Source organism: Rhinoderma darwinii, chromosome 1, assembly GCF_050947455.1.
Source record: "Rhinoderma darwinii isolate aRhiDar2 chromosome 1, aRhiDar2.hap1, whole genome shotgun sequence".
Lineage (NCBI taxonomy): Eukaryota > Metazoa > Chordata > Amphibia > Anura > Rhinodermatidae > Rhinoderma > Rhinoderma darwinii.
In genome coordinates, this window is record NC_134687.1 from 634,862,678 (window position 1) to 634,888,721 (window position 26,044).

At 44.4% G+C, this 26,044-nt stretch overlaps 1 protein-coding gene across 1 annotated transcript in view; it reads left to right on the plus strand.

Moving 5' to 3' along the window:
- The window catches only part of LOC142654474 (uncharacterized), a 1,458,099-nt gene that overhangs the window by 1,045,308 nt on the left and 386,747 nt on the right, over positions 1–26,044 (plus strand).

The following is a 26,044-nucleotide window of genomic DNA, read 5'->3' on the forward strand; positions in this document are numbered from 1 at the left end:
GATATAGGTGATGGAATTGAAAATAAACAATTTGTTAAACAAAAACATTCACAGATGTGTCATTTTCTGCTGTAGCTCAAATCCCTGGTACTGACCCTTAGGCAAAAATAACATCCAACAGAGATTTATTATAAGGCCTCATTCACACTTGCGGATTTTGGTCAGTATTTTGCATCAATATTTGGGTAGATCCACAGGTGGCAAATGTGTTGCAAACATTTCGGCAACTGAAAAATCCATTGTATACATCTGAATGGGGATGTTGCTGCAGATGCAGATGAATTTCTGCAAGCTTCAGTCAGTTGCACGAGAGAGTCGCAGAAATTTCTGCAACACATCTGCCTCGTGTAAATCTACGGTTTGTAAGCCAAAACCAGAATTAGGTCCAAAACAAATCTTTTCGTTATACGGTTTTCTGTTATGTTCCACTCCCAGGTTTGGCTTACAAATTCTGTTGCAAGATACGGACCATAATATGTGAATGAGGTTTGGTGGGATTTAAAAACGGGCTTTGACTGGCTTGGATCAACTGGCAGATGTCTGAAATCTCTACTTGTAAATTATTTCCTGGATAGTAGAATGATCAATATACAATTGTTTGCAAACCTTCCCTTTCCTGATTCGCAGGCGTCCATAACCTTTCTGAAGGTCTCCGAGCGCTCTGGATCAGGCGTGGTGCTACCAAAGAGCAAACCACACCATATGTCTGAGGTTTAAATAAGACGCATTTCTCATAAAACCTCTCTAAGGGCTTATTTACACGTACAGAATAATCAGCCGTTTTTTAACAGCCGCAACGCACCTGCATTAAAATAAATGTACGTCTATGTGGCTATTCACACGGCCGTTTTTTTAACGGCCCATGAAAAAATAGGACTCAATAGACTCCAGCCTATCAAGGATCTGTGAAATTGGGTCCCGCATGGATGCAATTTGGCCATGAAAAATGTAAATTTTTCACGGCCGATTAGACAACTGTCCGTGTGAATAAGCCCTAAGGCTGGAATCTCACATGCAGTTTTTTGAGCCAAAGCCAGGAGTGGATTCAACTTGAGAATCTGCACCATAGATCGGTTTCCACACCAACCCAGGGCGGAGGAGATTTAAAAAAGAAAAAAACTTTACAAGCAAGTGATTGAGAACAGCCTAAAAGAGTTGACTGGCAATTTATGACTCTTAAGCCTTATTCACACGAACGTGTTTTACGTCCATGCTACGCGCGTGATTTTCACGCGCGTCGTACGGACCTGTGTTAATGAATGGGGCCGTTCAGACTGTCAGTGAATTTCACGCAGCATATGTGCGCTGCGTAAAACTCACGACATGTCCTGTATTTGACCGTGTTTCACTCAGCACGCACCCATTGAAGTCAATGGGTGCGTGCAAATCACGTTCGGCACACGGAAGCACTTCCGGGTGCCGCACGTGATTCATGCAACAGTAGTAAAATCAATGAATGAAAACAGAAAAGCACCACGTGTTTTTCTGTTTGTAAACATAAAACTAGAGTGTCATAATGATGCCGGCTACGCAAAAATTACGCAGCCACGCACCTCATTCTGATGCCACATGGACCTTTTGCGTGTGCAAAACACAGCGTTTTTTGCACGCGCAAAATGGACATGTCTGTGTGAATAAGGCCTTACGCTGCAAAAATTTTTTTGCCGAAGTCGGTGATTGATGCAGATTTTACCCTCTACACTTCGCCCACGGCAAACGGATTCTTGTCTTCACCTTTTTATATACGCAATGGCACGAGGCAAGACTATCCTTTTATCTTCTACTCTTTTCATGAGACCTCAATCCAAGCCATTAGACAACATCCTAATATCTGGGATTGGCAGATTTCAAACACAGAACACAAAGTAGTTGCATTCGCAGACGATGTGCTATTATTCATTTCTTACCCTAAAGATGCTTTCACGGCCTTATTGTCTTTATTGGATACATTTGGATCATTATCCAATTTCAAAATGAATCATACCAAATGTGAGGCGCTGAACATTCACTTTAATCCAATCAAAATTTCTGCCCTTGCAAAAGATTTTCCATATTACTTATTGAGGTTTAAACATTTCTAACAATCCCGAGCACATACACTACCGTTCAAAAGTTTAGGGTCACTTAGAAATGTCCTTATTTTTGAAAGAAAAGCACAGTTTTTTTCAATGAAGATAACTTTAAATTAATCAGAAATACACTCTATACATTGTTAATGTGTTAAATGACTATTCTAGCTGCAAACGTCTGGTTTTTAATGCAATATCTACATAGGTGTATAGAGGCCTATTTCCAGCAACCATCACTCCAGTGTTCTAATGGTACATTGTGTTTGCTAACTGTGTTAGAAGGATAATGGATGATTAGAAAACACTTGAAAACCATTGTACAATTATGTTAGCACCGCTGTAAACAGTTTTGCTGTTTAGAGGAGCTATAAAACTGACCTTCCTTTGAGCTAGTTGAGAATCTGGAGCATTACATTTGTGGGTTCGATTAAACTCTCCAAATGGCTAGAAAAAGAGAGCTTCCATGTGAAACTCGACAGTCTATTCTTGTTCTTAGAAAGGAAGGCTATTCCATGCGAGAAATTGCCAAGAAACTGAAGATTTCCTACAACGGTGTGTACTATTCCTTTCAGAGGACAGCACAAACAGGCTCTAACCAGAGTAGAAAGAGAAGTGGGAGGCCCCGCTGCTCAACTGAGCAACAAGACAAGTACATTACAGTCTCTAGTTTGAGGAATAGACGCCTCACAGGTCCTCAGCTGGCAGCTTCATTAAATAGTACCCACAAAACGCCAGTGTCAACGTCTACAGTGAAGAGGCGACTTCGGGATGCTGGCCTTCAGGGCAGAGTGGCAAAGAAAAAGCCATATCTGAGACTGGCTAATAAAAGGAAAAGATTAATATGGGCAAAAGCACACAGACATTGGACAGAGGAAGATTGGAAAAAAGTATTATGGACAGACGACTCGAAGTTTGAGGTGTTTGGATCACACAGAAGAACATTTGTGAGACGCAGAACAACTGAAAAGATGCTGGAAGAGTGCCTGACACCATCTGTCAAGCATGGTGGAGGTAATGTGATGGTCTGGGGTTGCTTTGGTGCTGGTAAAGTGGGAGATTTGTACAAGGTAAAAGGGATTTTGAATAAGGAAGGCTATCACTCCATTTTGCAACGCCATGCCATACCCTGTGGACAGCGCTTGATTGGAGCCAATTTCATCCTACAACAGGACAATGACCCAAAGCACACCTCCAAATTATGCAAGAACTATTTAGGGAAGAAGCAGGCAGCTGGTATTCTATCTGTAATGGAGTGGCCAGCGCAGTCACCAGATCTCAACCCCATAGAGCTGTTGTGGGAGCAGCTTGACCGTATGGTACGCAAGAAGTGCCCATCAAGCCAATCCAACTTGTGGGAGGGGCTTCTGGAAGCATGGGGTGAAATTTCTCCCGATTACCTCAGCAAAGTAACAGCTAGAATGCCAAAGGTCTGCAATGCTGTAATTGCTGCAAATGGAGCATTCTTTGACAAAAGCAAAGTTTGAAGGAGAAAATTATTATTTCAAATAAAAATCATTATTTCTAACCTTGTCAATGTCTTGACTATATTTTCTAGTCATTTTGAAAAACATTTGATAAATATAAGTGTGAGTTTTCATGGAAAACGCAAAATTGTCTGGGTGACCCCAAACTTTTGAACGGTGTATATCGATTAAATTATACCCCATTACTGAAATCGGTTGCTGACCAACTGCGTGACTTACAGTTTCCAATGATGTCGTGGATGAAAAGGAAAAACTTATTGAAATCCTTTATAGTACCTCAATTTTTATACTTACTTCAGACAGCTCCTATTTTTATTCCAGCATCCTACTTCACTGATATCAGGTGCTTATTCTCCAGATTCCTATGGAAACAATTATGTCCTAGAATTTTATATAAGCAGCTAACTTTGCCAAGGAACCTCGGGGGTTATGGGCTTCCGGACATAATGTTATATTACCATGCCATACAACTGTGAACACATCTAGAACCATTGTCCTCTCACACAGCTTTAGCAAAACAGATTGCCTTAGTGACCACAAGTACGCAGGTACCGTCCACTTTGGGGAAATAAGGGGTGTAGAGGTAGAGTAGATAGAGAGAGTCCCCTATGTTGAACAGATGGAAATTTGCTCCGTAGCTGGGCTGCAGTCCCCTTCCTCTTTGACATCTGCTCACTTAATTCCATATATTTTATAGCCACAATTTGAAGATCCGTTAAATATATGATGCTCATTAAACACGATTACAGTGGGCGACTTATTTGAAGGTCGTATTGTCCCAACCATTTCACATATTAATATCTTGAGAGCTGGACAACATTGGTCCACAGCTCAATATGACCATTTCGTTAAAGTCAGCTGTGACTTCTTAGCAAGATTCGTCTCTGGACCCCTTACATGGCTCTGATTTGTATTCCTCCCCTTCCTAAAAAACGAATCTCTATGTTCTACGATAAACTACTTACCCTTGGTGCACAAGATAAGCCGGCATTCCTCAAAGCGTGGGAAAGAGACTTGAAAATTTCATTTTCATCTAGTGATACATCAGCTATACTTAAGAGATCTCATGGTCTGTCCAGATGTATCAGGATTCATGAGAACTCTTTTAGGCTTCTCACTAGGTGGTATAGGTCTCCAGATATAGTGTCAAAAATGTACCCTAATGTATCGGACGCATGCTGGAGGTGTGGTAATTCCCCAGGCACGCTATTACACATCTGGTGGGACTGCCCTGTAATTTCAACATACCGGTCCTCTATCGAATCCCATATTAATAAGATCTGTTCCACAAATATTAAGCTCACTCTATCTTTGGTACTAGTGAATTTACCTGCTCCTGACTGTCGTCTTACTAAATATGACTTACCGTGTCTGTAAAAGGGTTGGTATAATGGTGGATTTCACCTACTTGTGTCAAAGGGCTGGTATAATGGTGGATTTCACCCACTTGTGTCACCCACTATTGCTACCTCCTTTATAATCAGGGTCACTAGGGTTATGCCTAGTTCCCCTACCTTTTCCTTATACTAACGTTAATCTACTTGCTTTGCTGCTACGTAAGTGTATATTACTGAGTAAATACAATTGTATAGTGAATAAAGGGTAATATTTATTACTAACAATAATCGCACTTACTTATAAAATACACCAAACACAGAACACTGTAACCGATCACAGTATAGTATCAGTATACCCCAATACATATAACACGTTAATATATACTGAGTATACTCACACTATACGTAGTACAGTATAAACACTGTATCAAAATCCTAATTATGCCGCCACCCACTTACCTTAACATACATATGTTATGTTACAATACAATACACATGCACATGCTCACTGTTTCTGTCCCACTTCCACCTAGCAATAACTATCCCTGTACACTAAGGGTTAATCAGGTAACAGGGACAGCAAGGGTTAACTTAGGAACTCAGGGGGAAAAAGGGATAACAAGGGGAATGGGTTGCTGTATGCCAGGGGATAGCAAGTACTGCAGGGGTTACTTAGGGATAACTATGGTTACTGCAGGGTTTACTCAGGGCTGCAAGGGGTAGTAGGGGAACTCAGGGCTACAAGGGTTAACAGGGTATGGGAATGTGCAGGTGAGAAGCTGGAGAGAAGGGGTTACTTAGGGTGTATAGGGGAGAAGATACTTAGCGGTTCATGTGGTCCAAGTTGGTGAGTTGGTGTGTCTTCAGGGAGGCAGTAAACAAGAGAGCGAACTGTGGGACCGTTTGTTCTTTTAAACCCTCCCGTACACATCTGTTTGACATCACATGCTCTTTCACGTGCAAGGGCGGAGGGCATGGGCTTATGGCTACCTCATGGAATCTCATTACCTGGTGAGGGGGATGGAAGCAATTGGAACTTCCTGCTCCCTCCCCAGAATCTCGAGGGGGAAGGGAGGTAAGTTAATCAGTGGGGATGTCGTGTGGTACATGAGTGTATCACAAGATACATCCCCAATTACATCTCTGGCCCCCTGCAGAGTAAGGATACCAGCTTCTTTTGCATCTCACTCTCTGCTAATACGACCAAGTCTGTGATTCTACAGACATGGCTCCTGGGACATCAAGATATACATATTATTTATATATATATATATATATATATATATATATATGTATATACACATATACATACACTACACATACCCCCCCTCCATCTCCATTAAAAGGGGACACTGCCCTTTACACCCTCTCTACTAATGATGGCAGCTAAATTACTTATACCTGTCAAATGGATGAATAAACAACCACCAAAATATTCCTATGTGGTTCTCTAGGCTTAGACAGATATATAGATTAGAGCAGGGTTCTCAAACTCGGCCGGGTAAGTGGGCCGCAAATAGAAAAAATGGGAAGTTGACAGGCTGCATTACTTTCAAATTTGATGCAATACAAAATTATTGTTAATCAATTAGTTATTTGAACTACTATAACACTATATTACTATAATAATAATAATAATAATAATAATAATACTACATTACTATAATAATACCGCTAGGTTTAAAATTTGAGATATTTCTCCACGTGCTTATTTCAACAATCCAGCTTTCCAGTTTAAATGTCGCTAAATGCAGATGCTGCCGCAGAGTCCTCTGTAGATGCTGCCGCAGAGTCCTCTGTAGATGCTGCCGCAGAGTCCTCTGTAGATGCTGCCGCAGAGTCTTCTGTAGATGCTGCCGCAGAGTCCTCTGTAGATGCCCCCGCAGAGTCCTCTGTAGATGCTGCCGCAGTGCCCTCTGTAGATGCTGCGGCAGTGCACTCCGTTGATGCTGCCGCAGTGCCCTCCGTTGATGCTGCAGCAGTGCCCTCCGTTGATGCTGCCGCAGTGCCCTCCGTTGATGCTGCCGCAGTGCCCTCCGTTGATGCTGCCGCAGTGCCCTTCGTTGATGCTGCCGCAGTGCCCTCCGTTGATGCTGCCGCAGTGCCCTCCGCTGATGCTGCCGCAGTGCCCTCCGCTGATGCTGCCGCAGTGCCCTCTGCTGATGCTGCCGCAGTGCCCTCCGCAGATACTGCCACAGTGCCATCAGGGGCTTGCCCAGAGCTGGAGTCCCGGAGCAGAGCCGCTTCTGGCACTCTGCCTGGGATTCCTGCTCTGCTCCTGACATCACTGTCCATATATGGACAGAGATGTCAGGGGCAACCCCAGAGCTGGAGTCCCGGGCAGAGCGCTAGTAGGCTCTTCCTGGGATTCCAGCTGTGCTCCTGACATCACTGGGACTCCTGCTCTGGGGAAGCCCCTGACATCATTGTCGATGTATGGACAGCGATGTCAGAGGCTTCCCCAGAGTTCCGGAGCAGAGCCGATAATAGCGCTCTGCCCGGGACTCCGCTCTGGGGAAGATCCTGACACACTGTCCATATATGGGCAGCTATGTCAGGGAATTCCGCAGCGTCCCGGAGCAGAGCGGATACTAGCGCTCTGCCCGGGACTCCGCTCTGGTGAAGACCCTGACACACTGTCCATATATGGGCAGCTATGTCAGTGAATACCGCAGCATCCCGGAGCAGAGCCGATAGTAGCGCTTCGCCCAGGACTCCGCTCTGGGGAAGACCCTGACACACTGTCCATATATGGGCAGCTATGTCAGGGAATTCCGCAGCGTCCCGGAGCAGAGCGGATACTAGCGCTCTGCCCGGGACTCCGCTCTGGGGAAGACCCTGACACAGTGTCCATATATGGGCAGCTATGTCAGGGAATTCTGCAGCGTCCCGGAGCAGAGCGGATACTAGCGCTCTGCCCGGGACTCCGGCTCTGGGGAAGCCCCAGACATCGCTGTTCATATGTGGACAGCGATGTCAGGGAATTCCAGAGTCTCGGAGCAGAGCCGATACTAGCGGCTCTGTGTCCCGCGGGCCGCAGATGACAGCCCCAGGAGCCGCATGCGGCCAGCGGGCCGCATGCTTGAGACCCCTGGATTAGAGGAACTGGCAAGTTGGGAGTCTAGAACTCATGAACATTTTTTACAACTCTGGTCCCCATGGCGTGCCTGGGAGTTGCCACACTCCACATAATTCTTCACCTCTGCTCTTGACATTGTTTTATGTTAATATTTTGGTCATTCTTTTTGTATCAATTGTTTAATATGTCTTCCTGCTTTCAGAATGTAACTCGAATTTATTGATGATAGCAAATTCTCTATATCTTCTCAGATTATTATGAGTACTATTTGTTTTTTCTTTTTGTTTTCTCTTTTTGTTCTCTCAGATGTTTTTCTTATACGACAGCTTATCATTTCAGTACTGTAAATGTTCTGATGCTATGAACAATGTAGATTTCTTTCTTGTTAGGGTATGTTCCCCTACTACCCCTTTCAAGGGAAAACAGCTCCTGACTTTCAGACGTTTTTTGAGCAACTCGCGTTTTTTGCTGCGTTTTTTATGGCCGTTTTTGGAGCTGTTTTTCAATGAAAAATGGCTCCAAAAATGTCGCAAGAAGTGACATGCAATTCTTTTTCGTGGGCGTCTTTTTACGTGCCGTTTTCGGAAAACGAGCCATAAGTAAAATGCCCTGTCGGAACAGAACGCCGTATTTCCCATTGAAATCAATGGGCAGATGTTTGTAGGCTTCCAATTTTTCAGCCGTTTTTCTGGACGTTTACGGCCCGAAAAACAGCTGAAAACACCATGTGTGAACATACCCTTATTGTGCAATTTATGCTTGTTGTCCTATTTACATATTAGCTATAGCACTTCACTATATGTGGCACTATGTTTGATGGCTTTGCTTATCATTCTCTCCTATGTCATGTCTTTTTATATTCAAAATAAAAATGTAATAAAAAAAATATATGTATTTTTCAGAAGGTCTCTCCTCTAATGACAGGGTAACGGTTAGTGAATTTTCATTAAATACCGTAGGTCTATTTAAAAAGAGCTCTTGGCAACCATACACTAATAAGCCAGTCTTAGATGCTTTTATTTTTTCTGTTAAGCAGAGAATACTTGCACTTAGAGATAATGACGAGGGGTCCTTACCACTACAGTCTAACCTCACGAGAGTTGAAAGAGAGGCCCTTCGGACCTTACTGATGGTGTGTCGCTGATGATCAAGCCAGCTGACAAAAGCGGGGCCTTGGTCGTCATGGACACATCACTATATATAAATGAGATCTACAGCCAGGTTGGCGACACTACTGTTTATGAGAAACTAACCAATGACCCTAAGTTCTGCATTCAAAATTTGAATAGTTATCTTTTAGAACAGGCGTTGTTAGGGGGGATAATTTATAAAGAGTTGTTTAAATTCCTTACGGTGTCTCACCCGGTTACTCCGGTAATTTATTGCTTACCAAAAATTCACAAATGTTTAAATAAACAGCCAGGACGACCCATTGTTTCTGGGAAGGGCTCTATTTGTGGGCCGATAGCCATTTTCCTCGACAAAGTCATGAGACCATTTACCACCTCTGCCCCTTCCTATATCCAGGACACTTCTGATTTTATTTTAAAATTAAAAGATGTATCACTCAACAGTATATTATCCTGGTATCATTCGATGCGTGCAGTTTGTACGTTTTGATTTACAATTCTAGGGGTCTCTTTGTTGTCCATGAAGCTTTAAGAGGTTCGTCCTATACTAATGAATGCACTCACTTTCTCATGAGCCTAATGGAAGTGGTTCTTATTGAAAACTACTTTCTTTTTCGTGACCATTTTTATGTACAAAGGAGAGGGACCGGCATGGGCCCAAATATGGCTCCAACTTATGCCAATATGTTTATGGCAGCCCTCAAGACAAGATACGCCTATGTATCCCACCACTTCAGGTCATGTACGGAGGTGGTAGAGATACATCAACGATATCTTTGTCATTTGGACTGGTACCCCAAGTGAACTAGAAGAGTTCTACTCTTTCCTTAATAATATGGATATTGACATCAAATTTACCATGCGTTCATCTGAAGTATCCCTACAATTTCTTGACACAATGGTCTACAGGGTAGGTGATGAATTGGTAACAGATTTATTTATTAAACCCACAGACTGCAGCAATCTGTTGCATTTTGACAGTCAGCATCCTAAACGGATGCTTGAATCCATCCCCTTTAGCCAAATGCTGAGAGTCAAGCGTATTGTCTCTGAGCCGCAGCATTTGACTAGACGACTTGATGAGATGAGCGAAAAATTTTACAGACGCCAATATCCATACTCTCTCCTTAGTAGACAAAGGAGTAAAGTGAGCATTATGCCCCTTGACTCTTTGTTGGTTCCTCATATAGAAGAATCTTCATCTAGATTATCTTTTGTTTCCACTTATTCCCACATCAGTGGTAAAATTGGTGACATCATTCGCCGTGAATGGCATACATTGAATTGTCTGTCTGGTTCCAAACCCAAATTTAGCCGCCCTCCTAGAATGGTGTTTAGACAGTCTAGAAACCTTAAGGACCATTTGGTCCATGCTGACGCAGGACATTCTTGTAGATTTCATCAGATGACATTGGCTCTACTTAAAACTGGATGATTTCCCTGTCTTAATTGTGGGAACTGCGGCAATCTTGTAAAAGGCAATTCATTTATTCACCTGTTAGTGGTAGAACATTCCAGATTAAACATTTTTTGACTTGTACATCATATTTTGTAATATATGTTTTACAATGCCCTTGCAAACTTATCTATGATGGGGAAACCATGCAGGAGTGTAGGATTAGAATCAACAAACATAAATCAACTATCCACACAAAGAGACTTGATCTGCCTGTTTCAAGCCACTTTGTGACGGCCGGACATGCTGTCAGTGACTTAAAATTTTGGGTCATTGACCGTATACATGTCCATAGGAGGGGAGGAGATAGGACAGCTAAACGTAAGCGTAAAGAACTCGAATGGATTTTTCGGCTAAACGCGCTATCACCTAGTGGCTTGAACCATGAGTTTAAAGTTAGCTCTGGCATCACTTGAGAGTGTCTACCGAAATTTTGTGTCCTGTCCCAGTGATTATCCCTGTAGATTTCTGATATATCCTCAATGTTGTTTGAGAACCTGAACATATACTTGTTACATTTAAAACCGAACTACTTTATGTTGAAAAGTCTTATGTAGACTTCACATGACCGTATATGTATATTTACACATTGCTTTTATATTTCTTTAGATGAATATATGAACGTGGACTACCTCCTCTGAACTCGTACGTCTCATCCTCCCCATATGCTGACCATGTTATCCTGCGCTAGTATATCCTGTGATTTTGCCTGACCTCTTCTGGTTGTCTACCTTCATTTTTTGGGACGTAGGGATGTGCTTGGCTATACTATATTGTAATTGTGTACCAGTTTTGGTAGTGCACCATTAGTGAATTGGTTGAGCCCCTTTATCTACTTACCATGGTGGGGGTTTATTTCCTAGGCCTGGTTTAGTTTGATTCCAAATTTGTTAGGGCCCATCCCGTTTTGTTGATGTGGGCTGTGGCCCCTGACCGGTGGGTGGAGTCCCTATTGTCACTGGTGCCCTTTTCTGCATTGACATCCTATGTTTTGTGAATTTGGCTTTTTGGTACCCTATACCTACCTGGTCCCACTTATAGTGGAGGTCTCTATTCATCCTTAGGGTCTTGAATACAAGGTGTCCTTTGGTCTGTATGATTTATTGAACTTCACTTACATAGCTCTGTGACATATTTCCAGAGCTTCTTCCTTTTTTGGAATTTACATTTTGACCTAGCTACACAGTTTAAATACAACATACTAATTTAGTTTTCTATGCTTTTCTGTTTCTACATGATGTTATAGGCGGAGATGTAATACATCTATAGTCAGCTGCGCTGTCTTCCCCCTCTAAGATGGCGCCCGGACGATTATTGACAGATGTGCGCATTTGCAAGTGATGTCATTGTTGACTCATGCCGTAGTTCACAGCAATTGCTGTTTCTGTTGGTAGTTCATGCTTAATACAATCCTCTGGTGCCCTCTAGTGTTTAGCTGTGGAAAGACTTGACTGGCATGCGCAGTGGTGATCAGGAGATGCCGAGACAGAGTAACAGAAGTCCGCTTGTTACAATGTTTGGAGCAATGTAACCTGTGTTTTTAATCCAGATTCACCTGGTTTATTAGGCACTTTAGCTACTTGTAAGTATTATTCAGTAGCCTTTCATTGCTTATATGCACATTGTGGTGAAAGTCGATGGCTCAAAATATATTAGACTGAAATTTAGACGAGTGTTCCAACAGACACTCACGGCAGGAACTTTATCCAGCATCCTAATCAGGAGATTTCATACCGATATATATGGAGAGAGAAGAAATAAAACACAGACGCTGCTGATATGCTCAAAATACTCCTCTGGGGGTTTATTGTCAAACTCAATTACAACAATATCATTAAAAAGGGTTGTAGGCTTAAGGATAACCAATCAGATTCAATGTAACAATTTTCCTTATTCAGCCAATAGCAGACCTTAAGAATATTTTAAGTACATAATTATAATTGTTCATTAAAATCCTGACATCAAGTAACACCTGGAGACAAACATACAATGGGGTGTTGTTAACTGTTCTTTCCCATGAGGGAGTTTGTTGCGATAACGAGAAATAATAGCATTTTATATCTGGGCGTTCAGCCAACCCGCTAGCATAGATGTATGAGGACCATATGATGAACACATAAAGATAACACATTTCTTTGAGACCCGAGCAGAACTATGTAGATGAAAGGTCATTAAAATAATGGAGAATGCATATCTTACAATTTGGCATCTTGCTTGATAATTCATAATGTAATTTAGTACAAAGAATATAAGCAAATAGACCATCCTTCACAAACCCCCCTTTTTCTCATATTAAATTACAGAAATTATATATTATGATTATAAACCTCAAGCAATAGATCAATATGGCCACAACTAATAATATAATGCCATCAGCAATCTCAGATTTTGGGTATAGGGTCCCACCAGTGTATTGACAAGTCCTGTACATCGTCATCCTCTTCTGCTCTTCACTGACTGTCACCCTTAGGGTAACCCACACAATGGTGGAGTCAGACTGTACGGTGGTGTCCAGTGGAGGATTTATTATTACCCTCCTCCTGGTCACTTACTTATTAAAACACTTGGATGCTGCTAACGGGTTCACTCAGGTTTTTGGTCTTTGCTTTACTTTAAAGAGGCTCTGTCACCAGATTTTGCAACCCCTATCTCCTATTGCAGCAGATCGGCGCTGCAATGGAGATAAGAGTAACGTGTTTTTTTTTAAAAAAAACGAGCATTTTTGGCCAAGTTATGACCGTTTTTATATTTATGTAAATGAGGCTTTCTAAAGTACAACTGGGCGTGTTTAAAGTAAAAGTACAACTGGGCGTGTATTGTGTTCGTTACATCTGGGCGTTTTTACTTCTTTTACTAGCTGGGCGTTGTGTATAGAAGTATCATCCACTTCTCTACACAACGCCCAGCTTCTGGCAGTGCAGACACAGCGTGTTCTCGAGAGATCACGCTGTGACGTCACTCACTTCCTGCCCCAGGTCCTGCATCGTGTCGGACGAGCGAGGACACATCGGCAGCAGAGGCTACAGTTGATTCTGCAGCAGCATCAGCGTTTGCAGGTAAGTAGCTACATCGACTTACCTGCAAACGCCGATGCTGCTGCAGAATCAACTGTAGCCTCTGGTGCCGATTTGTCCTCGCTGGTCCGACACGATGCAGGACCTGGGGCAGGAAGTGAGTGACGTCACAGCGTGATCTCTCGAGAACACGCTGTGTGTCTGCACTGCCAGAAGCTGGGCGTTGTGTAGAGAAGTGGATGATACTTCTCTACACAACGCCCAGCTAGTAAAAGAAGTAAAAACGCCCCAATGTAACGAACACAATACACGCCCAGTTGTACTTTTACTTTAAACACGCCCAGTTGTACTTTAGAAAGCCTCATTTACATAAATATAAAAATGGTCATAACTTGGCCAAAAATGCTCGTTTTTTAAAAAAACAGACGTTACTCTTATCTCCATTGCAGCGCCGATCTGCTGCAATAGGAGATAGGGGTTGCAAAATCTGGTGACAGAGCCTCTTTAACCTTTGCTGAAGTCATCAGGACTTGGCTTGGACCTTCTTATCTGTCAGACATTGTCTCTTTTAGTATACATCACCGGGCTGTACTGTGAGTCTGGGGTGAGATCCCACGTAGACAAAGAAAATTATTGTGACTACCGCAAACCCTCCGCATCTGTCCTTTTCCTGGTGCAAGTTACTTGTCTGCACGGCTGCTTAGAATTGTCACACTGCCGTCAGTTCAGGACAAGTGCGTTGTATTTGCTCAGGCTTGCCCTGCCGCATCTCAGTGATGGAGTTCATCATGTTAAAAGTCTTTTAGTTCATGTTTACTGGCACTTGCTGGGTACTCCCAACCCTTGTCAATTGTTAAAATAAATACTAATCAGGTGATAACATCATCTACGTAATATAAAAATTGTTCTAAGTACATACAATAACAATGTCAGGCCCTTAAACTAAATCAAACAAACACCTTAATATAAGAAAAACTTCTCTTTCCCAATGGACAGGGCACCTAGAAGATGTGTAGTTACTGGCTGCGTTGTATTTGCACTGGGTGTTACACGTTTCAACAGGTTTTGTACCTTGTTCTGAGCTGATTACCTGTAACAGCTCCTACCCACAGAAATATTCACAGATACCATATGTTTATCTGACAAGTGTCTCAAACCAATTTTTTCTTACTCTGATTTTTATTGCCTGGGAAGGCCTCTCAAGGTCTCTTCTCTTTGTGGGAGGCGGGTATGATAAGGTTGGCACTGGTCTGCCAGGACTTTTCTGTAGGCAAATCAAACAGCTCTAACAGAATTTAGCATCAACAGCTGTAAAACCTGGGACATACCAATTAGATCTTACCACATCGATCCTTGTAGTCTTGGGGGCATATGTGATACCACACACCATCAATGCAAGTGCCATCAAGTGGCTGCTACCGGTTTACCTTCCTTTATCCGTCCACATTCTGTTAGAATCTGGTTTTCACGCCTTCCGCTCCCAGTTGGACACTTCCTGTGGAGAACAATCTTTTTCATCGCATAATAATTTATCTAAATCAGATAATTCAATAGAAAAACATTAACAAATAACATCTTTATATTAAACATTCACATTGAGCAGTAACTAGAAGTGACACATACAAACTGATTTTTCTTCTTTATATATACTGCACAGAATTTTCTGCGGTAAAATTTTCCTTTCACAACAAAAATATTTTCAAATAGGAATCTACTTGCACTGAGAAGTTTATAATTTACACAAACTTAACACTGACACATGCCTCCAATAGTCCAATGCTAAGGCTGATCCAGAACTTTACATAAAACATAGCCTCAGTATTTAATATTCCCACAGCACTTATTTATCAAACAAACTAACTTTGGGATATAATCTGGAGAGCTGCTATCTTATCATTGTACAAGAACCGGTTCAATACTTGGGAGAACACTATTCCCTTCACTACACACAAGTTCTGCTGTGGGGAAGATACTGGCCGGGCTTCAGGCCACCCTGAAAACAGGTCCACACATATGAGCACCTTTTCATACACACCTACCTCGGGTAGTTGTATGTTCTGCATTTGCCGAAACAGGTAATCTGGCTGGGGTGCACTTTTCATAGGTACCTTTCCTGTTTTACCTATGTCATGCCGTGCGCACATCATGCAGGCTGCTACAAACCTAGTGGTGGCATTATTGTATCCAGGGACACTCCAATTTACTGATACCTTGCTGCACATACTCTCCTTGCCAGGTCTGTCTTCTCTTGCGCTCTCAATTGGCTTACCCGATGATCCAACAAAGGTCCTACTACCAATGTGCCCATAATTGTGGGCGATGCCAAAAACGTACCTAGAGTCGGTGTAAATGTCGGCCGTCTTACCTTTTGCCTGGTTACAAGCCTCAGCAAGCACCTCCAGCTCCGCTTCTTGAAATGAACAAGAAGGTAAGAGAGGTTTCTAGATGATTTACCTGGTGCCTCGTATCCTGTCTTGTACATACTGTATATGATGAAGTATCTCTACATTACAAATTTACATTTGAAACCCATATCGCATATAGATAGAGTATTTCAAAAGGGTGGAGTTTTATTTTTCCACATTCATCAAAGGATCCAGGACACTTGTAAATCCCACCCCCACCAGGTCCTGTAAATACCTGATTAATACAAAAACAAACAAATTATGTTACTAAAATCTGGCATAAAATTAACAATGTTCAGACAATTTTTTCTTCCTTCTCATCTAAATCTGTAAAGACTCATCTGTGAGTGACGTCACCTTGGCCTCCTGTGCAGATTTGCTGAAGGGGGATGGTCTCCTACACAATACCTCATATTGGGTGGAGACTACAGCACAGCATACACAGTACCATATTTACCGTTCTGGAAGGATCTGGAACCATCTATACAGAAAAACCTCAAAATTTAGGGTACTGTCATACACATTTAATCTGGATTACTCATTGGGGTCTCATACACATTTTGTAGACCTCCTACAACCAAGTTCATGAATTCAAAACAAAATACAAAACAAAACAAAATTGTACCTGATCAGTCCCCTCACTACTCCCTCCTATTTGAACTCTGCAAAAGTAATGTAGCAGGGTTCAAATCTACATAATTCAACATAATAAGGTCAGGCACTCTATCAGGGGGCACTAGTTTGGCCCCCTGTAATACACAATAGCCTAAATCAAAAATTACTTTCTCCTGACGAAACTACATTTTATCTTTTAAATAACTTACAACCATTTACTTTTAAAACATCATACATTTTCAAAAATAACATTTAGGCAGTACTATAGCACGTGCCTGCATGTGGGAAAACAAAAACAACAATTATAATTATTTATCCAATAAAACAGAAAATAATATCTGCTAATATTAATTACTACAAACCAATAAATTATATGTGAGAATAGGGAACAGTAGGGGTACATACATTTTCAAGACCTTGTGTCTCACAATATCTGTATTTTAATTCATTTGAATTAACTTCAAAACATTACAACATTAAGGGTATGTTCACACGGCCAAATTTCAGACGTATACGAGGCGTATTATGCCTCGTTTTACGTCTGAAAATACGGCTCCAATACGTCGGCAAACATCTGCCCATTCATTTGAATGGGTTTGCCGACGTACTGTGCAGACGACCTGTTATTTACGCGTCGTCGTTTGACAGCTGTCAAACGACGACTCGTAAAAATACAGCCTCGTCAAAAGAAGTGCAGGACACTTCTTTCAGACGTTTTTGGAGCTGTTTTCTCATAGACTCCAATGAAAACAGCTCCAAAAACGAGTTGGTAAAAAAATGAGTTGGTAAAAATGCGAGTTGGTAAAAAAACGTCTGAAAAGCAGGGTCTGTTTTCGCTTGAAAACAGCTCTGGATTTTCAGACGTTTTGGTTGACTACGTGTGAACATACCCTAAATGTTATCACATCATATAAATATGTGTCACGAAGGGTACGTGGACCCACTGGGCCATACCGCCTTGATGGTATGGCAGCTGGCCAACAGTACACAGGTCACAGTCAATAGTTCATATAGTTTACCTGTGGTAACTCATACAGTAGCAAGACAGGCTCGGCTGTGACTAGGCAGCAGGCAGGCACCAGGCGTTGTTGAACACAGCACAGCACGACTTCAGCTCAACACGGCACTTGACTAGGACAGCACGGGGTACAGGTAGCAGGAACGGGGAACACTGGGAACTGGAAAACACTAGGAGACCATTTGCATAGACATACTAGGATAACGACAACAAGGCTCAGGCAAGATAGGAATGGGCAGAGCCCTTCTTATAGTCCAGGGTGCTCTGGAAGCAATCAGCTTAATCTCACACCATTGTGCGCTCCAAGGCTGACTGAGCTCGCGAGCACACCCTGGTGGTCACTGTGGAACAGGATGGCCGAATGTGCAGACATCTCTGGAGAGAAGGGCGTCGACCAGATGGAAGGAGTTCGTGGTCAGCGACCACAGACATTACAATATGCAACGTAACTTTTATCTTTATGCAGATAAATTCAGCCGGCTGTAATATTTTTCTCACTTGGTGTACTTACGGACAATAGCGAATGCGCAAAGACAAGAAACATTCCTTTACACAGAGGAGAGGAACTGATTTTCACCTCATACACAAGACACTAACATTTTTATACATTACTACTGTTAAAAATAATAGCATAAAATATAGATCTGGTATATTGTGGCCACAAACTTCACACATGTTTCACACATCACACAGATGTCACATCTGTAATGACGGGGTAGGGAAACAGACAGGTGAGCCCTAATCTACCCGCCACTCAGTCCCTGCCTACTTGCACGACCCGTCCTAGGCGACGGCGTACAACTGGGCGACGGTCCCTACGCTTAATACGTGCACGACAGACAAACAGAAAAGGGTACACAGAAGCTAAGGGAAATGGGGCAGTTGTCCACGGCAACACCGTGAGCCACAAGAGTAGTGAACGAGCCGAGTGAAACCAGGAGTGTACAAGGTACCAAACGCAGAGCAGGAGCGTAGTCAGTAAAGCCAGGGTCAAAATGAAGCAGAGGTCAATAGTAATAGCTGGAACAGCAGAGCCCGGAAACAAGATAGAATCGCAGGCAAAGACAAGAAGCAAATGAAGGTATAAATAGACAGAGGGCGGGAGCTAGCTCCGTCTGGCTAGGCTGTGATAGGTTCTCCCACTCCTCAGCCTACCAGCCTGAGTGGTAGCAGATCGAGTCACTCTAACCATGGGCGTCGACACAGAAGCTGTGTCTGGCAGATCCTTTACAACATCACACCCGTTCACATTACATTCCCCCCGTTCTGACCCACATTAGTCACTGCAATGTACCTGGCTGCTCAGTTTTCTTCACTATTCTTATCAAAGTTTACACCTGTATTCAAATTGTTCTCTCTCGCATCAATTTTCTTGTAACCACCTGTAATCATTTACATTGACATTTTAACTTATGCCCAGTTAACAGAGTTTAACTCCTGGCCATCCACCATCCCTTATTCAACTTTCCACAAACCATTCTATTTAATACATGCAAACAACCATCTTACGGCTGCCAGCCTCTTCAACAATTTTTTTTTACAGTGTGTTATTTTGTCTTCACATTCTTCCAGCATCACAAGATCCAACTCCCATCACTCTTTAACATTCTTTACAATTAAAGCCCCAGCTCCTATTGCTCATTTTACTATAATAATGGGACGGGACCCATGCCCCAAGGCTGTCCCGCATTTTGTCTCCCTTTCTCCTGACCCCATGGTCGGAGAGCAGTAGGGTGATCTCCGGTAAATCCTCCACCTCTAGCCAAACTGGCCACATCTGCCAACAGATATCTTAGACCAGTCTATCTCATAGACTGTCTTACCGATACGATATCAAAAGTCGTTCCTCCAGACATACTTTCGTCTGAACCCTCACTGTTTTGAACATCGAGAACAGACAAAATGCTGCCACACAATAATTGCAAGAGCAAATTCTTCAATACAATCGACATTCGTGAACCTCCATTGAATCAAGCAGGAGTTGGTCACATTCATTTCAAACATCTACAAACCCCTCACTGCCGGGGTATAGCTTTTGGTTCATACAGCTTGTGATGTATTTTGGTGATAATTTCTTTAGGGGCACATGGTGTGAGCTAATACCAATGTCTTTCACTGTAATTTGTGTAGGTAGTTATACTACTACGACACAAATGGCAATTGGGGTGTCAGGGTCATTCATTGAATGCAGGATGTTATTTTACAACGGTATTCAAGCGGTGGTCTGATGTTATATTAATACAGACTGACTTTGGATGTTATACTACATCAAAGTCCATGCCGGATTATCAAATACCTGCTAGAAATCAGTCTGTACTGATTCCCACCTTATGCCAGTCTGACAATGCATACAACTGGGGGTTTTTAAGGACCCTTACACATAATATTGCAAGCTGGCAGTGTGTACTAAAAATGTATCAATGATTATTCAAAGCAACATTCACAGTTTTCCCTGTTGCACTGGATTCTCCATTATCAGGACATAACCATTGAAGCCCTTGTGGTACTATAGGATATTACTCACAAATATCCAACTTTTCTGTCACCTACAGTACCTCCCAGCCATTATCTCAGAGCCAATGGGTAACAGGATAACTATTAATCCTTAACGATTTTACACAACTAAATAACAAATGACACACTACAACGGAGCAGCACAAGTTTTTTTTTTTCTTCACTGTCCAAACTACAATCCTTTCATTTCAAAAACGTCACATGTGGGTTACAACTTCTCTCAACCATGCGCTACGTCACCGCATTCCAAAGGGGGAGGTCATCACTTCTCACAACTTTTCCTGGTTAACAATGTAATTGGCGGCAAAAATTCTCTCATGTCTTTCATATCAACAGTTCACGATTACGTACGCACCTGTAATCATTCATCACACAAAAAGTTTCAACATACCTTTTTGGATCCATCTTTTCATACCATTACTGGATAAAAGGCCCCGTCCAGAAGATGTGACGTCATGACAGCTAAATTCCGAGGCTTACGCAATACATGTGTGAATGGTGTAAGAATAAGCTCCTTACCTACCGTGGTTTTTTTGTAATTCACAGATGTAAAGCCAGACCTCTATAGCGAAAGCTATCAGACGAGCAATCTCCCGGGTTGTTTCGGCATCATTACTGCTGTGGAAGTCAATCGCTCAAAATATATTGGACTGAAATTTAGACGAGTGTTCCAACAGACACTCACGCTGTAATGTCCGTGACTGCGCGCTGTCAGCTCCGGTCCCCTCCTGACAGCCGCAGCCACGAGTCGGCAAGTGCTGGCACAGGCCTCCTCAGGAGACGCCAGCGCTCGTGTCCACTCACCTCAGCCGGATCCCGTAGGGTGTGTGCGCATGCTCGTGCCCGCTCTTAAAGGGGCAGCACGTGCACCGGACCTTTTGATGAACTTTGACCCGTGAGTATCCTGGACTATAAGACGGGTCCAGCCTCCTGCTTCGATACCTGAGCGTTGTTGTTCCCTAGTTTGTCTATGTGATGGCATCCTAGTGTGTTACCAGTTCAAGTTCCTGTTCCTGTTCCTGTCCCTAGCATTCCATACCACCCTGGTCGAGCACTGTGCTGTGCCAAAGTCGTGTCATGCTGTATCCACTTTTGACCTGCTTCACCTCGCCTGACGTCTACCTGCTTCCTAGTCATAGCAGAGCCTACCTTGCTGCTGTCTGAGCTGCCACAGGCTTGTTGGCCAGCTGCCTTACCGCCAAGGCAGTACGGCCCATTGGGTCCACAGACCCTTCGTTACAGTACGCTCAGGCCATGGACCCCGCTGGCCGCTTCAAGACCATGATGACGTCACAGGAGATGCAAGCGGATATGCTAGACCTCCGGTCCCGACAGGACCAACTCCTCCAGGCGTTAAACATCCTTGCACGTCGGCAGGAGGCACAAGCTGCTGTTCCTCCTACTACACCCCCTGGCCGTGTTGATCCTCAGACTACACCTCTTGGCAGTGCTGACCCGCGTGTTTCTTTGCCACTTCCTGACCATTATGATGGAGAAGCAAGTACCTGTCGTGGATTTCTTAATCAATGCCAGATCCACTTCAGCCTGTATAGTAGGACATTTTCGTCTGATGGCGCAAGGTTCGCGTTCATCATTTCTCTCCTCAATGGCAAGGCTCTTGCAAGAGCGAACCCTATCTGGGAGAGACAAGGTCCAGAGACCCGTGACTTCCAAGCCTTCCTCCGGACTTTTCGCATGGTGTTTGAGGTGCCTAGACGAGTCTCATCTGCAGCGGCATCTTTGATTAACCTACGCCAAGGAGACACCTCCGTGAGTGAGTACGCCATCCAATTACGCACCCTGGCGGGAGAGCTGTTATGGAACAATGAGGCACTGGTGGCTGCATTCTGGCATGGACTGACTTCTAGAATTAAGGACGAACTTGTCGCCCGAGATCTGCCGTCTACCCTGGATGACCTCATCCTTCTGTCTGCCCGGATTGATATACGGATCCGAGAACGCCTCCAAGAGGTTCGACGGGAGGGAGCCCTTCCCAGTTTGGCTCCTACTTTGCAGCAACCCCTGCTGTCCTCAGATGTCGAACCTCCTAAGGAGTCTGTGATAATGGACCAGTTTAAGCTATCCACCCAGGAGAGGCAACGCAGACGCACATCTGGACTCTGTCTTTATTGCGGCCTCGAAGGCCATCTTGTGCGCCTGTGTCCCCAAAGATCCCAAAACCTAGGGTTGCTAGGAGTGACAACCTTGGGTAAGAATGGACTTCCATCTAGTTTGTCCATACCTGTGACCATAGTGTCCGGCGAGAAAACGCATCAGGTTTCTGCGTATCTAGACTCTGGATCCGCTGCTAATTTAATCTGTAGAGACCTTTTGGATCTTCTGCAATTACCCACCACCCTTCTTGAGAAACCGTTGACAGTTTCTTCAGTGAATGGACTACCTCTGCCAGACCCAGTTATAGCTGTGACCAAGCCGCTGAGGCTCCAAGTGGGAGCCCTTCGCTCCGAACTTCTGCCTTTCTATGTGCTACCCAAAGCTGTTAACCCTGTGTTGCTGGGTCTAACTTGTCTCCCACTGCATGCCCCAGTTCTGGACTGGAATTCTGGAGAGGTGCTCCAGTGGGGTCCTGAGTGTCATGGTCGTTGCCTGGTGTAGATTCGGTCGGCTCAGCCTTCGCTGCCTCGGTCATTGGCAGGATTGCCGAGTCATTATGCAATTTTCAGACGTCTTCAGCAAGAGGGAGGCGGAGACATTGCCTCCACATCGTGCATATGACTGTCCTATTGAGCTGATTCCTGGTGCATCCCTTCCCCGTGGTTTGGTATATCCACTCTCCTTGCCAGAGACTATGTACATGTCCGCCTATGTGAAAGAGAACTTGGAGAGGGGCTTCATACGAAAGTCTTCCTCCCCGGCAGGAGCCGGGTTCTTCTTTGTCAGAAAGAAAGATGCCTCTCTTCGTTCTTGAATCGACTACCGAGGTCTCAACCAGATCACGATGAAGAATAAATATCCATTGCCACTGATCTCTGATCTGTTTGATCGTATACGTGGTGCCAGGATTTTTTCTAAAGTAGACCTGCGTGGGGCTTACAACCTAGTCCGGATTCGCCAGGGTGATGATTGGAAGACTGCATTTAACACCGGTGATGGACACTATGAGTATCTAGCAATGCCCTTCGGCCTGTGTAATGATCCCGCGGGCTTCCTGGAGTTTGTGAATGATATTTTCCGTGACCTCCTCTATGTTTGTGTAGTAGTCTACCTTGATGACCTCTTGATTTTTTCTCCAGATCCTATAACGCACCAGAGACATATCCGTCAAGTTCTGCTACGGTTAATTGAGAATCGTCTGTACACCAAGCTGGAGAAGTGCATGTTTGACAAAGATGCTCTACCCTTCCTGGGCGCTACATCGTCTCGAATCGAGGTCTCGAGATGGATCCTGAGAAGGTAAAGTCTGTTCTGGAATGGCCACGTCCTCAAGGCTTGAGGGCCATACAGCGATTTCTGGGATTCGCTAATTTTTACAGGCAGTTTATTCCAAACTTCTCCCATCTCTAACCTTACTAAGAAGGATATGAATGTCAAGGTGTGGACTCCCGAGGCAGAGTCCGCATTCAACAGCCTGAAGAGTGCCTTCATGTCAGCCTCTATCCTCCATCATCTGGATGTCTCTCTGCAGTTCTCGTTGGAGGTGGATGCTTCCTCTGTCGGTGCTAGTGCACTCCTGTTACAGAGAGGTCCCAAGGGCAAGTCAAGGGTAATTGGATATTTTTCTAAGCTCTTCTCTTCCAAAGAACGCAACTACTCGATCGGGGATCGGGAGTTACTGGCCATCAAATTGGCCCTGGAAGAATGGAGACATCTACTAGAGGGTGCAGCTCATCCGATCCTGATTTTTACAGACCACAGAATCTGACCTACCACTGGAGGGCCCAACGGCTGAACCCTCATCAGGCCAGGTGGTCACTGTTCTTTACAAGGTTCCAGTTTGAGCTCCATTATCGCCCAGCCGACAAAAATGTGAGGGCCGATGCCTTGTCCATGTCTTTCTAGACGGAAGACACCATAGAGAGTTCACAGAACATTATTGATCCATCTTGCATTGTCTCTTGACTTTTGTGCGCCTGGCTGATCGTGGAAGAATCATCCGCTGGGGACACTCCTCTAGACTGGCAGGTCACGTGGGGGTCTGTAAGACCAGGGATCTGATTGCTCGTCATTTCTGGTGGCCCACGCTGCCCAAGGACATTATGGACTTTGTTTCTTCCTGTTCTGTATGTGCAGCCAACAAGGCCACTCACTCCAGACCTGCTGGTCTGCTCCAGCCATTGCCTGTGTCCAATGTTCCCTGGCAGCATATAGCTATGGACTTTATTACGGATCTGCCTCTCTCTGCTGGATGCAGCGCTGTCTGGGTGGTGGTGGACCGATTTTCGAAGGTGGCCCACTTAGTTCCTCTGACCAGTCTTCCTTCTGCTCCTCAGCTGGCCAAGCTGTTCATCCAGCACATCTTCCGCCTGCACGGCTTGCCGCAGCATATTGTGTCTGATCGGGGGGTTCAGTTTACCTCAAAGTTCTGGAGAGCCCTCTGCGGACTCCTCGGTGTGAAATTGGACTTTTCATCAGCCTACCATCCTCAGTCCAATGGTCATGTCGAGAGGATCAATCAGATCTTGGAGAACTACCTACGCGACTTCATTTCCAAGCAGCATGAGGACTGGGTGCAGTTGCTCCCATGGGAAGAATTCTCCTACAATAATCACACAAGCGAGTCTACAAGGAATACACCGTTCTTCATTGTCTATGGCCAGCACCCACGAATTCCTCTCCCGGTGCCCGATAATTACGAGGTTCCAGCGGCTGACTCCACCTTTATAGACTTCCTACTGATCTGGCAGCAAACTCGATCCTCCATCCTGTTGGAAGTCGACTGCATGAAACGGAAGGCTGACACAAGGAGAAGAGAATCTCCTCAGTTTCTTCCTGGCACGAGGGTCTGGCTGTCTTCCAGGAATATCCGACTAAGGGTGCCATCATGAAAATTTGCTCCCAGGCTCCTCGGACCCTTCGAGATCCTACAGCAGATCAACGCTGTCGCCTATAAGCTTCGGCTGCCTCCTACCCTCAAGATCCCCAACTCCTTCCATGTCTCCCTCCTGAAGCCGGTGGTCCTGAACCGCTAAACCAAGACTCCTAGCCCTGTGGTTGCCTCCAGCGGCCCTTCAGACATCTTTGAGGTTCAAGAGATCCTGGACACCGAAAAAGTGAGAGGAAAGACCTTTTATTTGGTGGATTGGAAGGGGTTTGGTCCTGAAGAGAGGTCCTGGGAGCCAGAGGAGAACCTCAATGCTCCTGCTCTTCTGAAGAAGTTTCTCTCTCGCTCTGTTCCCAAGAAGAGGGGGCGTAAGAGGGGGGATACTGTAATATCCTTGGCTGCGGGCTGTCAGCTCCGGTTCCCTCCTGACAGCCGCAGCCAAGCGATGGCCCCAGCCTCCTCCTCAGGAGGCGCCAGCGCTCACGTCAGCTGGATTCCGTAGAGTGCGTGCGCATGCTTGTGCCCACTCTTAAAGGGGCAGCGCGCGCATCGGACCTTTTGACGAACTTTGACCCGTGAGTACCCTGGACAATAAGAGGGGTCCAGCCCCCTGCTTCGATGCCTGAGCGTTGTTGTTGTTCCTTAGTTTGTCTATGTGATGGCCTCCTAGTGTGTTACCTGTTCCAGTTCCTGTACCTTTTTCTGTTCCTGTCCATAGCATTCCATACCACCCTGGTCGAGCAGTGTGCTGTGCCAAAGTCGTGTTGTGCTGTATCCACGTTTGACCTGCTTCATCTCGCCTGATGCCTACCTGCTGCCTAGTCCTAGCCGAGCCTGCCTTGCTACTGTCTGAGCTGCCACCGGTACCTATACGAACTATAGACATTCACCTTCGCCCTGGTGGCCAGATGCCTTACCGCC